The following is a 14,125-nucleotide window of genomic DNA, read 5'->3' on the forward strand; positions in this document are numbered from 1 at the left end:
TCCGGTATAAGCGTAGACCTCGTTACGATTCTATTGCTAGTAGTGAAGAAAGGCGAAGCCGTCACTGTGCAGAACGGCTCAGGCAGTGTGATCTCGGACAAGTCTTCGACAACAGGAGTGCTCAAGACCACGAAGTGCACATAACCAAAACAACACACATAACAAGGAGACCTTTAAAAGAGGTTCCTGGAGGTGCGCGCTGCTCTGATCAGGGCAACGTAGCTTAAACGAAGTGAATACAATAAACGTGGCAAAACTTAGGGTCAAAAGGATAATGATTGTGTAGGATGATGAGTATCCTCTGTGTCTGGGTGGCGTCGCCACGTATATATAATGTACAAGACAAATGAAAAAGCGCGCGTCTTATAACGTCACGTGACGTCCTAACGACATGGCACTGGGTTCCGAACCACCCCTCTATAGTGGATATCGATTAACGTGATATTAAGCGGCTTAGAATCCCGTAGATATATAAACACTATATACTAGCAGGGTAGGCCTAGAGATATCGTGATAGTATACGGTTAGTAGGGCCTTAGATCCGGTAGCGAGCTTCCTTATATTATCTTTAGCAAAGCTACTATGGTTCGGATCCGTTTAAAGGCCTATAGGACGATTTAGTAACTAATAAGGCTAAAAAGAACTCCTGTTATAGAAAACTCCACCTTATTTATTCGGTAGGCTCTTATTAGGGCTAGGTCTTCCCCTTAGTTTTTTTAATATAGCGTTAGGCTACGGAAGACCGTTATTAAGTCACTTATTGCTACGCGGAATCCCGTGTTTGTGAGGTTATAGACGTGTATAAACAGATTTTATAAGAAGTCAAGATGTATTATAAAAGTGTGAGCTCGCGGAGCTCTATAGGACTATAGACTAATATCTATAATAGTCCCGCTAACTAAAGAGAGTGTGTGTGACTAAGCTAGTAGATATATATAATAAGTGCCCTCCCTCGTAAAAGTAAATCGTCCCGATTTACTATACTACTTCTTTATGTTTCCTTGTTTATGCCGATACTTAAAGTAAAACCGGTATTCGTTTTCTCGAAGTAAATTTATCTTATTTATCCCTCTCCGAAACTTATTTTTTTTATTCCTACGCCCCGCTATTCGCCTTCTCCTCTGTTCTCCGTCTTATTCCCTTATACTTAGACCGTGTATCCTATCGATTAGTCGGAATCTTCTAGCTAGTCTATAGACTAGGAATTCTATTAAGATATAGATTAAGCTTACGGCTACGAAGATTAGGGCTGCTGTTACGAGGACTATGGCTACGAAGATTACGGCTACGAGGATTACGGCTATAAGGGCTACGTCTTCTTCTAAACCGGTTATAGTCGCGGAGCTTGTAATTACGGCTATGATGTACTCGGCTAGGACGCGCTTAGCTGGGCCGATTTCGGGTAAGCCGATTTAGTCTATTTCTGAGTCTTTATAGCTTTCTTTAGCTAAGTAATTTCCTTCTATATCGTTATAATCTACGCCTTTAGTGCCCTAATACTTACCTCGGTGATTACCTGATTATCTTTAACCTTCTTATTAATTTGCTTTATCTCTGCCTATTACCGTTAGCCGTCGCCCTTTAGTTAGTTAATTCGAATATAATATCTATCCTATCCTTTATATATAATATCTGCTCTCTAGTCGAGCTTCTTTTAGAAATCGTTTACTTATTAGATAAGTTTATCGTTAATTACCTTATTTCCGTCGCCGATTATTCTTTTTAGGCGCTTTATATAGTTATTCGATCTTATATCTACGGCGGTTAACTTATCTTTTATCGCGAAATTTATTATCGGTTATATTATCTGGCCACTTATTTATATTAGGGTAACGCTTATTATCTGCGTAGGGATTACGATTATACCCTTAGGGTCGCTAACTGCCTTCTTTTTCTTTCTAGGGTTTACCTTTATAAATTCCTGCGAGTCGCTAGGGGATACTAGTCGCTTTCGCTATCTATTATTTTAGCCGTTCTGTTTCTATTATATAATCTAATTAACGATAACCTCTTAGTTTATTATACTCGGCTAATCTGGTTTAATAGTTCCTTTATCTCTAAGTGCTAATATAATAATATAGTGTTTAACGGAAGACTTCCCGGCGGCCAGCTTATTCCTAAGCCTGACCACGAGGTCTATATAGTCGAAAAACATAGATCTTAGTAAATTATCCACTTTAGCGGCTATATACTAATCGATTATACCTTCGGCTCTAGCGATAGTAAACTATTAGTCTACGAATATTTATTTAACTTAAGCGTTATCCTGGGTCGGCTACGGGCTAGTCGCTTTCTGTGTGTTCGTGTTTAGCGCCTAGGCGGGAGCCTGTTATTATTACGGATCCGTTAGCTAGTTGGCTATTACTTAAGGAGTAGTTGTTTATAGGTTATTTACCCCGGTAGTTATTATAGTATTATCCTAGTCGTCGGTATTATTGCTATTATATAGGCCGAAATTATTATCCCTGTATATATAGATATCGCTATCGGATATCGTAAAATTTAAATAATCTATAGTCTATTATTTATCTATAACAAGATAATCGCAGACCTATCGGCATGCAGTCGGACCAATAGCCGCGCACGGACCACCGATCCGAACCTATCTCTATACGTATGTTAAGGGATCAGTTTAATCCCTTAAGTTAAAGTCTTAGTTTAAAGTCAGCGCTTAGTTAACGAATATACTGCGATCACTCTGCGATACTAAGCTATTAAGCCTTTCTATGATATCTTTTCCTTAACTAAAGTCTACGGACTTTCCTTTCGTTATAATTCTTTAACTTCTATACCTTTAAGGTAGTTAGGCCGAAGATACCACTAAGAAGGACTCGAGGAATAAGCGTCCCCCCGGGGGGACCTAATAAGGCGGACACTAAGTAGGCGCCCGTTATACCGAAACTAATAATAACGGTGCCTAAGCAGGGACCGGATAAACATAAGGGGTTAACGGATACGCCGGTTATACTCGGTCCTAAAGATAGTGGTTCGTAGGTTAATCGGCGATCCGTCGCCGGCCCCTCGATATTAACATAAAAGGCGTTAATTACGATATTTTCATAGTATCTCTAGTAATAGAGCGGGATTAATCGAGTAATTATAGAGAAGCTTACTAAATAACCGGCGCCCCGGCGCGATTACGAAAAACCGCCGGTATATAATTATAAGCTAATTAGAGAGTTATCCACGGTTATAAAAATCGACGATTAGTTAGTAGCGATTAAGGCTAGGAACTAGTTCCGACCTGGTGCCCTAGTGCTATAGCAGATCGAATAGGCTTTAATAAAGCTCGAATATGCCTTTTAGACGTCCTAGAGGTACTATACCCGGAAAATCACTAACCCGAATTAGAACGACTTTATAGTGTTTATTTAGCGAGAGTATTTATCCCGGGATATATAACGGTATTATTACCGTAAAGAACTTTATAAGCTATAAATAACCGGCGATATAACGCCGATAAAGCTATTTAAACGGTAGGATAACCTATATAGACTGCTAGGCCAGGAGACGAGCGGAAGCGAGGAATATACCTATAACTACTTTAGCCGGCTACCTCTACGTATTAAGGATAAGATATAAGAGCGGAGAACTAAACTAGATAAGGCCGTGACGCTAGCTTAAGAGGCGCAGCTATTCTAGGATATAAGCCTTATCGAGAAGGCGAGCAGTAAGCGATCGGATACTAGTTATAAGAGGACCCTATTAAACTTCTAGCGTTCGGACGGTCGCTTAAGCCGGGTAAGCACCCCGGCGACTAGTCGGCGTACGCCCGCCGAGCCAGGTAAGACGGACTTAAAGGGGGCGCCCCTAACGGGTTAAAAGGTATCAGGCTCGGGCCCAGAGCCTTTATAAGCGTAGCCTAGTATACGGGCCTTTACGGGTAAATGCTATAACTATAGTAAAAAGGGCCACTATTCTAAGGACTATTATAGTAATAAGGAATAACGGATAACCGATAACAGGGCGGCGAAGGCTCGCGCCCGCGTTAGTAATATACACGCTACGCGTAACGACCTTAATAACGATATTCGGGTTAAAGAACTCTACTCGTTAGGAAATAAGTCGGTATAGGTAATAAGGGGGCCGGACCTATACCCGATAACCGGCTAGCGATCATAGTAGGCGAGGTAGCAAGATTTATAGCGATAGTAATCCGTTATAGAAAGGAGATCAAGTTCTATATAGATTTAGATACCTATACGTAGGTAGATATTATTAGCCCGGCGTTAATGGAACGCCTAGGGTTAAAACCGCTCTTAGAGGTTAAGACTCCGGAGATCGAAGGCTTTAATAATAGCCCGGTAAGGGTTCGCGGAGCGTACGGCTTAGCTTTCTATTTACTAGACGCAGAAGGGCGGCCACGCCTATTAAAAAGGGTCTTCCTATATACGGATTAACCTAAGGGTACCGGATAATTACTGCTCTTAAACGATAGTATAGGTTAGGAAGATATTATAATTAATACGGCCCGCTAAATATTTATCTACGGGCTAATCTTAATTATAGACCCCGAGCTATAGGCTCGCGAGGTTATCGAAAAGCAAGCGAAGGTATATATTATATATATCGCTACCGCTACTATTATCGCACCGGGGACGCCGGATATAACTATTCCGTCTATAGATAATAATAAGGTGATATACGGACTAGTCGTCGAACTACCGCCGGAAATCGCTAACTATTAGGACGTGTTTTCGGAGTAGGCTATAAAGGAGCCACCCTTACTAAAGGACGCCGAATACACGATTAACTTATAAAACAGGAAGGAACCGCCGTTTAGGCCGTTATATCCCTTATCTTAAGCCTAGCTAAAGGAGCTAAAGAAGTATATCGCCGAAGGGATAACAAGCGGTCGTATCTAATAATCGACGAGCCCTATAGGCTTATTAGTGCTATTTATACCTAAAAAGGATAGTAGCTTACGACTCTATATTAATTATTAAGGGTTAAACGCTATAACGATTAAGAATAAGTACCCCCTACCCCTAGTCGGCGAGCTATTAGATAGGCTTACCGGGGTAAAGTACTTTTCTAAGGTGGATATCCGAGATACCTATTATAGGATCCGGATTAAGAAAAAGGACCGCTAAAAAATAGCGTTTAGAATACGATACGGCTACTATAAGTATACGGTTATGCTATTCGGGCTAACGAATACTCCGGCTACCTTTTAAGCGTACGTTTACTAAGCGCTTACCGGTTTACTGGATATATATTATATCGTTTACCTATATAATATCCTTATATATTCTATATTAAGGGAATAGCATATAAAGGACCTAAAGAAGGTTTTAGATCGGCTTTATAGGGCCTAGCTATACGCGAAACTATTAAAATACGAATTTTACCGTAACTAAGTGGATTTCCTAGGGTTCGTAGTAACCCGCGAGGGTATTATAATAGATCTGGAACGTATACGTGCGGTCGCCGAGTAGCCGGCGCCCGGGTTATTTTATAATATCTAAGTTTTCCTTGGTTTTGCTAATTTCTATAAAAGGTTTATTAAGGGATATTCTAGAGTCACCGCGCTATTAACTACGCTACTAAAAGGTAGTTAGGCGGGTAAAAAAAAGGGACCTTTTAAGTTCCCGGATAGCGCTAAGCGGGCGTTCGAATTACTAAAAGTCGCCTTTAGGTCGGCGATTATTCTACGGCACTAGAACCTAGTACTGGATATAAGGGTTAAGACGGATACCTTAAATAAGGCTATTTCCGAGATCCTAAGTTAGAAGTACGAGACTAGATAGCGACCGGTCGCCTATTTCTCGCGGAAGCTTTCCGAAACAGAGTAATAATAGGGTATAGGATAGCAGGAGCTATTAGCTATAATAGAGAGCCTTAAGTATTAGCGCCACTATCTTAAAGGCACGGGATAGGCGTTTATAGTGCTAACAGACTATTAGGCGCTTAAGGGCGTGCTAAACGCGCCGGCACGGGACCTTCACGGAAGGCTTACTAGATAGGTATACCGATTATTATTATTCGACTTCAAGGTTTAACACCGCCCAGGCAAGATAAACCCGGTAAACGGCCTATTAAGATAGCCGGATTATATAGTGGATAAGACACCGTATAATAATATACTTCCTACCTTATTATAAAGATTACGATTAGTTAGCGACCTCCCGATAAGTATTCACTAACGGATCACGAGTATCTATCTTACCCTAATAAGTAACGCGGTAAAGATCGTATACGTTTAAGCTACTCGGGTAACGCTACCCGAATATAGGCCTAGTAAATATAAGCGGGTATAGACTTTATAGGAGGGGGCCCTACCTAGCTTAAGAGAATATAAGGATAGAAGAGGGCTACGACCCCTATATCCTATCGATAGTACCCGGCGTATTATCGTTACTACTATTACCCGCTCCTAAACGCGAGATATAGGGTATAGGGCGACTACCTAGTAAAGGGTCGCCGATAAGATATCGCTAACGCCTAAGGCTAATAAGGCTAGGGTTACTATAATACCGGATTAGTATATCCTACGTTCTATAGCCTAAGAGCTAGCTAGGAATAAAACGGCAGGTTAGCGTACTATTAATAAGGAACTAAAAGATCTAGTTAGAGGGCTATAGACTATTAACCCGGGTTATATATCCTTAATTAAGAATATTCGCCGAGGGACCGGAAAAAAAGCGGGGTACTCTTTTAAAAATAAGGATATACTACTATTTAAGGGACGGTTAGTATTACCTATATAGGGCGCCCTAAGGGCGGAGGTCCTATAATAGTATTATAATAACCCTAGAGCCGGGTATATAGGAGCGAATAAGACGCTTAAGCTAATTTTAAGAAAGTTTTACTAGGTGGACTTAGCGGCGGACGTTCGCGATTACGTCGCCATATATTCGGCGTATTAAGGGGCATAGGTGCCGCGATATAAGCCGTACGGTTAGCTATAAACGCTACTATTACCCACGTATCCGTTCTAAGAGATTAGTATGGATTTTATTACGGGTTTACCGCCTATAAAAGGGGTAGACGGGTAAATATACAACGCTATCCTAGTAATTATTAACCGGTATACGAAGTACGCTTTATTTATTCCTATGCGGAAGGACCTAATAGCACCCTAGCTAGCGGCGCTACTATATAGGGAAATTAAGTACCGATTCGGTAGCCTAAAGGGTATAGTAATAAACCAGGATAAGCTATTTACTAATTAGTTTTAGATAAAGTTCTGCTATAAATAAGCGAACGCTTAGCGACTATCTACTATATACTACCCGTAGATAGATAGTTAGATAGAATAAACGTATTAGTTCCTAATTAAGTACTTATAAACGATCGCTAGTAACGCGACGATATAATGGCCTATTTAGTTATTAAAAGCGGGGTTCGCCTATAATAATAGTAAGCACTCCTCGCTTAGTATCTCGCTATATAAAGCGTTATACGGGTACTATCCACGTATAGTGGAATATATTTAACCTAGGGACGATACCCGGGTATAGGGCGTCCGAGAACGTATTAAGAAGCTAGCGGAAGTTCGGTAAAAGGTCCGCGAATACTAGGCGTGTACCACGGAGCACTAGGCTCGGCACTATAATAAGCGCCACTAACTATAGTAGTATAAGGTAGGCGATATCGTTAGACTATCCACGAAGAACTTCTAATTCCGGTAAGGGTTAAAGCTAGCACCGCGATATATTCGGGTATAGGTAACTAAAAGGATCGGCGAGTAGGCGTATAGGGTTCGCTTTCCTGTATAGTATATAAGGATATATAATATATTCCCGGTATCCTTATTAGAGCCGTGGAAAGACCGAGTAGCCGTAGAGTTATCGGCGAAGGATCTCCCGCTCCTAGAGGAGGAGTAAGATAAATAGGAGGTAAAAGATATTATTAGTTATAAAGAAGAATAAGGGAAAACGTTTTATCTTATAAAGTGGGTAGGCTAGCCGGTAGAATATAATACCTAGGAACTAGAGGACGACTTAGAAAACGCTCTAGGGATCCGGAAAAGGTACTAGAAGTATAAAAAGTATATATATAAAAAGTAGGACAACTACGAGATAGTATAAGGCGCTAAAGGGTTGTTAGATATAAAAATAAGAACTTAATTATAGGTTATAATAACCTTTTTCCTTAACGATAACTAGATAAAATAGGGTTAAGCCCTAACTAATCCTAAAATTATAAAACTATCCGTATAAAGTTTAACGCTATTTTAGGCGATTATTACCGGCGGTGGCTCGGCGAATAAAAAAAGAATTTTAGTTACTAAAACTAAAAAAGTCGGTCTTATCACCGATAACGGCGGCTATAATATTATCGTTATTAGCGGGGGCCGGCTAGGCGGCGGGGGCATAACGGCGGGGCGTACGAATACGCTAATAAGGGATATTATCCTTATCCGATAAGGTAAACGCTAGCGGCGTGTACGCGGTATTACTAATAGGAGCCGGGGCGTTAATAGCTAATAAGGCGGCGGAAGCCTAATAACGAGTAGGATAGCGGGGGCGAGCTATAACGGGATAAGGAATAGGTTTAATAGCCTCGTTAAAACTATTACTAAAAGGATTATTATTACTATTAACGGAGGCATAACTATAATAAGTAGCCGCTAAGCGACCGGTAAAACAATAAGCCAGAGCAAGGCGTTAAGGATTATTAATAGCCGCTAAAAGGTCGGCGAGCCTATCTAAAGACGGAAACGCCTTAAGGCCTTAAAGGCGATCCTTATAATTAAACGGGCAGTAACCGTTTATCGCTAAGTCCTTAATAAAAGAAATAAGCGACTTAACGTCGCGGAGGTTACCCTCGCGAGGCGGGCGGGTTTAATCTAATAACGCCGACGCTTCGGCGTTATTAATACGACTAAGACGGTGTATAAAGTTAACCGTTATTATAAAGCGTAAGGATAAGATTTTATCTAGAACTAGTATTTAAGACTGCTAATCGTTAGGAATAGGTAGCTAAGCGGTCGGCGATTAAACTTATATCCTTAGCGGTAAGCTTTTTCTTACTATAGTCTATAACCACGCGGAACTATTTATAGGCCTTAAAGATACGCTTATAAGAGTAACGCCGGGCTATCAGTATTAAATTATTATTTATTATATAAATACGCTTATTACTATTCTATAGTAACTAAGCAGCACCTAGTATAAAATCGGGAATCTAACGACTAATTAGTATAGAAAAACGCCGAAGAGTTAGCGAACCTATAACGACGTATTACTAATAACCCCGGGTATAGGCGACGTAGCGACTAGCCCCTATACCGTCGCCGGCTTTATCGAAATAGTTAATACTAATATATAAATCTAGCTAAGAAATATAAAATAAACAGGGAGCCTTATCCCTAATAACCGATTCCTACCCGTTATCGGTATTATATTATAGCTCGCGAAAAGCTATAGTAACTTATAAATTAACCGATAATATAATAGCGATTAGTTAGCGTAATAATATTAATATTATTAATAGTAATAGAATTAAGATAAGTAAACTAATAATCAGCGAATAGTCGGCGATTATAATAATAGAAGATAGTTATAGGAAGAAAAGTAGGAGCTATAAGGGAAATCACGTAAGGAACTATATACTCGCCGCTAAACGGTTACCTAAGGCTAGGTATATTATCCGTAAAAGGTTAGATAACTATAGGTAATAATAATAAGCATCGCGGAGTTTCTATAATAATATTCGGATAAATCACGAGGTATATAGTCGGTGATAGAACACCGAAAAGGTAAATAAAAGGAGCGGCCACTCTTTTTCCCTACGGGTTTTTAATAAGGGCTCGCGTAGAACCAGATAAAGATAATTAATCGCGATAAACGCGTAATTAGAGGCATCACAATAATATAAGTCTACGGGACCAGACTTATCAGGGGGGGGGGGCAGTGTAACAAGATAATCGCAGACCCATCGGCATATAGTCGGACCGATAGCCGCGCACGGACCACCGATCCGAACCTATCTCTATGCGTACGTTAAGGGATCAGTTTAATCCCTTAAGTTAAAGTCTTGGTTTAAAGTCAGCGCTTGGTTAACGAATATACTGTGATCACTCTGCGATACTAAGCTATTAAGCCTTTCTATAATATCTTTTCCTTAACTAAAGTCTACGGACTTTCCTTTCGTTATATTATCGTCGCCTACTAAGCTATCGTCCTAGGCGTCTATAATAAAGGTCGGATCTTCCTAGTATCTAAAGGTTTCCGTGTCGATTAAAGCTCTCTCGAATAGCTATAAAGTGTTCTTATTATTAGGCAGGTAGTCGTTATCCTATATCCGTTTATTTATCGTATCCTATATATCCTGCTAGTCGTTAATTTATCGTTTTATACCGTTTATCTGGATATAGTATACGGCGTGCCACGCCTCCGGTAGGTATAGGCTTAGGTTATTCTTAAGAATAAAGTCGTTAAAGTTTTCCGCCTTTTTTCTATTACTTCCGCTCGCTACCGTTTAACTAGTATAGAACGTGGTAATAGCCTTTCTTTCTTAGTTATTACGCCTTTATTCTGCTAATAGGAATAGTAGAATATCGTGGTACTATTTATATAATCGATAGTATTTATATAGGCATTTAGAGATCTTCCTAAGTAGCTTAATACTCTCCTCTGCCTTATTATAAATAAAGCGTTATTCCTTTAGATTAGGAACGGGGTCCTTGCCTTTTTTTATTATAGCGGAATAGTGGTTAATCGTTAAGGAAAATAGATATTTACGTATTCGTCTATATAGGAGAGGGATCTTAACTATCGCCGCTACGGAAAGTAGATAGAAGGATACTAACTTTTATAGGCGTTAAGAAAGTGGAGGAGAGGTATAGGTTTACTATTCGAAAATCCCTAGGCTAGACGATTATATCTCTATACTGCTTAGTATACTAGTGGTTTAAATAAGAATAGAGGGTAATATAAAAGATATCTGATTACGCCCTTTTTTCCGGAAGCGGTTAGTCGTTTCGCGGTCTTTTTTTATTTAAATAAGTCTTTTTATAAGTGGTATAGCCATATTTATATTCGTGTAAGTCGTTCTTTTAATATTCGTTTATACAGAGGAGTAGGGCTAAGGATAAGAGTGGTAAATAGGGGAGGATTAAAGGGAAAATATAAGCGGGAAGTAGGAAAAGAGGGTGAGCGAAAATAGGAAAAGGGGTTAAACGATAATAGGAAAAGGGGTTAAATAAAAAATAGGAAAAGGGGGTAAGCGAAAATAGGGAGAGGTGGTTTCTTTATTAGTTATCGTCCTTAGTCCTTATCTCGTGATATTCCTTATTATCCCTATACCGGCCGTGTAGTAACACTAGTTCTATATGCCTTTAGTCTTTTTATCTGCTAATACTAACTATTCTTTTTTTTACCTTATCGCTATTAGTCGTCTAACTAGCTAGTTCCGCCGTGGTAATCGGTTTCCGCCTCTTAAACTCGTAAACTATATCGTTTACGTTCTTTATTAATAGCTATTATAGATACTATTCGTTATACTATATCGGCTAGCCTTTCTATTTAACTAGGTATTCCGTTTACGGACATCCCCTGATTTTTATTACTTACCTGTCAGGGGCATTCTAGTCAAGGGGCGATAAGAGATATTAAGGAACGTGTGGACGGAACCCGCCCCTAGGAGGACCCTAGGCTAGCACGTAAACGGGTTTATTTAAGTTAGTAAGAGTCCGTTCGAGACTTAGGGCCTTAGGCTCGGCTACCTACTAGGAGGATAGCCAGGGGACCTTAAAGTAGATGTTTTCCTGTTAAATCCTGGAAGGGAGGGCTTAACGAATAATCTTATAATTATTCCCCTCCCCTAAGGTTAGCTTCGTGACCTGTTCTTATTATAGTCTTAACGACTCTTTTTACTCCTTATATAAAAACCTATAATATTTTATTCGTTCTAACCGTTTACGGGTATAACGACCGTTAAGAGTTTAAAAGACTAGTTATTTTATAAATCCTATTATTACCCCTAGCTAGTACTTAAGATACCCCCTAAGCGCACTACTACTATTCGTACCCGGGATATTTCCCCCGCTATTAAAGGAGCCGAAGCCGGGCTATTAGGCGCCGATCACGAGTAATCCTTTACGCCTAAGTTAGAGGATAAAGATAGTAACCCTGAATTCGAGATTCGCGGATAAGCTAACCCGGATACTTATAATCCTATAATAGGACTATTACTCGATTAGGGGACCCCCTAAGTTATCCGAACAGAACCCTAATTCGATATTAAAGACCTTAAGAGCCGCCCCCCTAGTACCCTATTATTAGCGGAGCTCGATTTCCTAATTAAGCACTACGAGGACCGCCGAGCCTATAAGAAGAAGGAGAAGCGCCTCCTTACCCTTTAATAAGGGAAGGACCCCGATACCTTTAAGCATATACCCCGAGGGGACTCCCGTAAAAGTTAGTATAAGGTTCCGTAAAAGCTCCCGGAATAGGATAGGCAGTCCTATAACCAGTTCTAGACCTTCGTTAAGGAACTCGAAGAGCGTTTTATACTTAACGATATCGAACCCACTAAACCGGAGAAAATACACCTTGTGTCTACCCTGCTACTAAAGAGATAAAGTCCTGCTAGTATACCTACTATAAACGTATATATAGAAAGACTAAAGGTGCTATTTAGGAGGACCTTAAGTTATTCCTAACTAAGTAATTAGTCGATAATAAGACCCGCGAGATATCTATAACTAAGAAGCTATTCTTAGACTAGACCCTATAAAAGCCTAATTAGTCCTACGCTAAGTTTATCGATAAGCTTAACTCGTTATTTAATAAGGTATCCCTACCCTTCCCTGATAAGTAGCGTATATAGTTAATCTTAATAAAACTTAATAAGCCACTACGTGATTAGATTATAGTAGCCGGTATCCCCACCGATAATAAGGCACTAGGAGTTATAGCCTGGTAGGCGGAGATTACCCTTTTATATAAGAATAAAGAAGAGCCACCCCGGAATAATCGCCTAAGGTATAATCGCGGCGAAAAGCGTGGGCGTAATAGTGCCCCTAATAGGGCCCGTACTATAATAGCCCGTCCTTCTATACCGCCTTAAGGTTTCGTGGAGTTAATTAAAGTGGACGACACGGAGACCTAAGGTCCCCCTAAAAGGCGCTATAAAAGTAATATTACCTATTTCGGATATAATAAGAAGGGCTATTACCGGAATAAGTACCTAAAAAAAACCTCTAATTTAGGTTAGTTATTAGGATACTCCGTTAGTTAGAACCCTAATAACCTACTAATTAACCCCCGGGCCCCTATTATTAAATAGGCTTAGGCCTAGGACAGGCCGCCGTTTTAGCCGTTCTTCGCTAATAAGGGCGCGATTAAGGCGAAGTTAAAGATACGGCTAAGCGGCGGATAGGGCCGCCGGAGCGCTAAGCTTAACGGAGGCGCTAAGGTTAACTTAATCGACTAAAGAGCCCTACCCCCTAACTATAAGCCCTTAGGCCCGCTAAAGAAACTAGGGTGGGTTATCCTAGGGGTCGAAGTATAATCCCTTAGAACTCTTAAAACGTATATTAAGGTTATAGATAGCTAGGACTAAACCCGGATATACCCTATTAAGTTTAAGGTGCTAGATATAGACCCGGATAAATCCTAGATTATCCTTAGTATACCCTAGTTAGTTAAATATAACCCCGTTACCTTTTTCTAAACCGGCGAATAGATATATCGACTCTATAGGGACGACCTTAGGGGCGTCCCGAGCCGGAGGGAGCTAAAGAAAGCTAAGGAGAACTCTTAGTTAATAGTTCGGCTAGTAAAGTTAAGCGCCCCCCGTATCGGTAGGGTTATAGGTATAAGGTGGAATACCCCCGGAGAAATAAAGGATACATTACCTAATAGTCCTTTAATCCCCGTTATCTAATTAGACCCGTCCTATCCCCTACCCCCTATACCCCCTAACTATATATAATATAATAAAGGAATTCTAGTATATATTAATCCAGGGCCCTATTAAAAGGAATTAGATAAGGAAGTGCCGGAAAGCCTTATCCCTAAGCAGTACTAAGAGTTCTAGGACGTCTTTAATATTATAGAGGCTAGCCGTCTACCCGCCTACTAGCGATAGGACTACGCGATTAAAATAAAGGAAGGTAAGTCACCCCTATTCGGCCCTATCTATCCCCTAGCCGAACAGGAGTTAGCCGTGC

This window comes from Sodiomyces alcalophilus (assembly GCF_042370955.1).
Source record: "Sodiomyces alcalophilus JCM 7366 unplaced genomic scaffold ACRALscaffold_2, whole genome shotgun sequence".
Lineage (NCBI taxonomy): Eukaryota > Fungi > Ascomycota > Sordariomycetes > Glomerellales > Plectosphaerellaceae > Sodiomyces > Sodiomyces alcalophilus.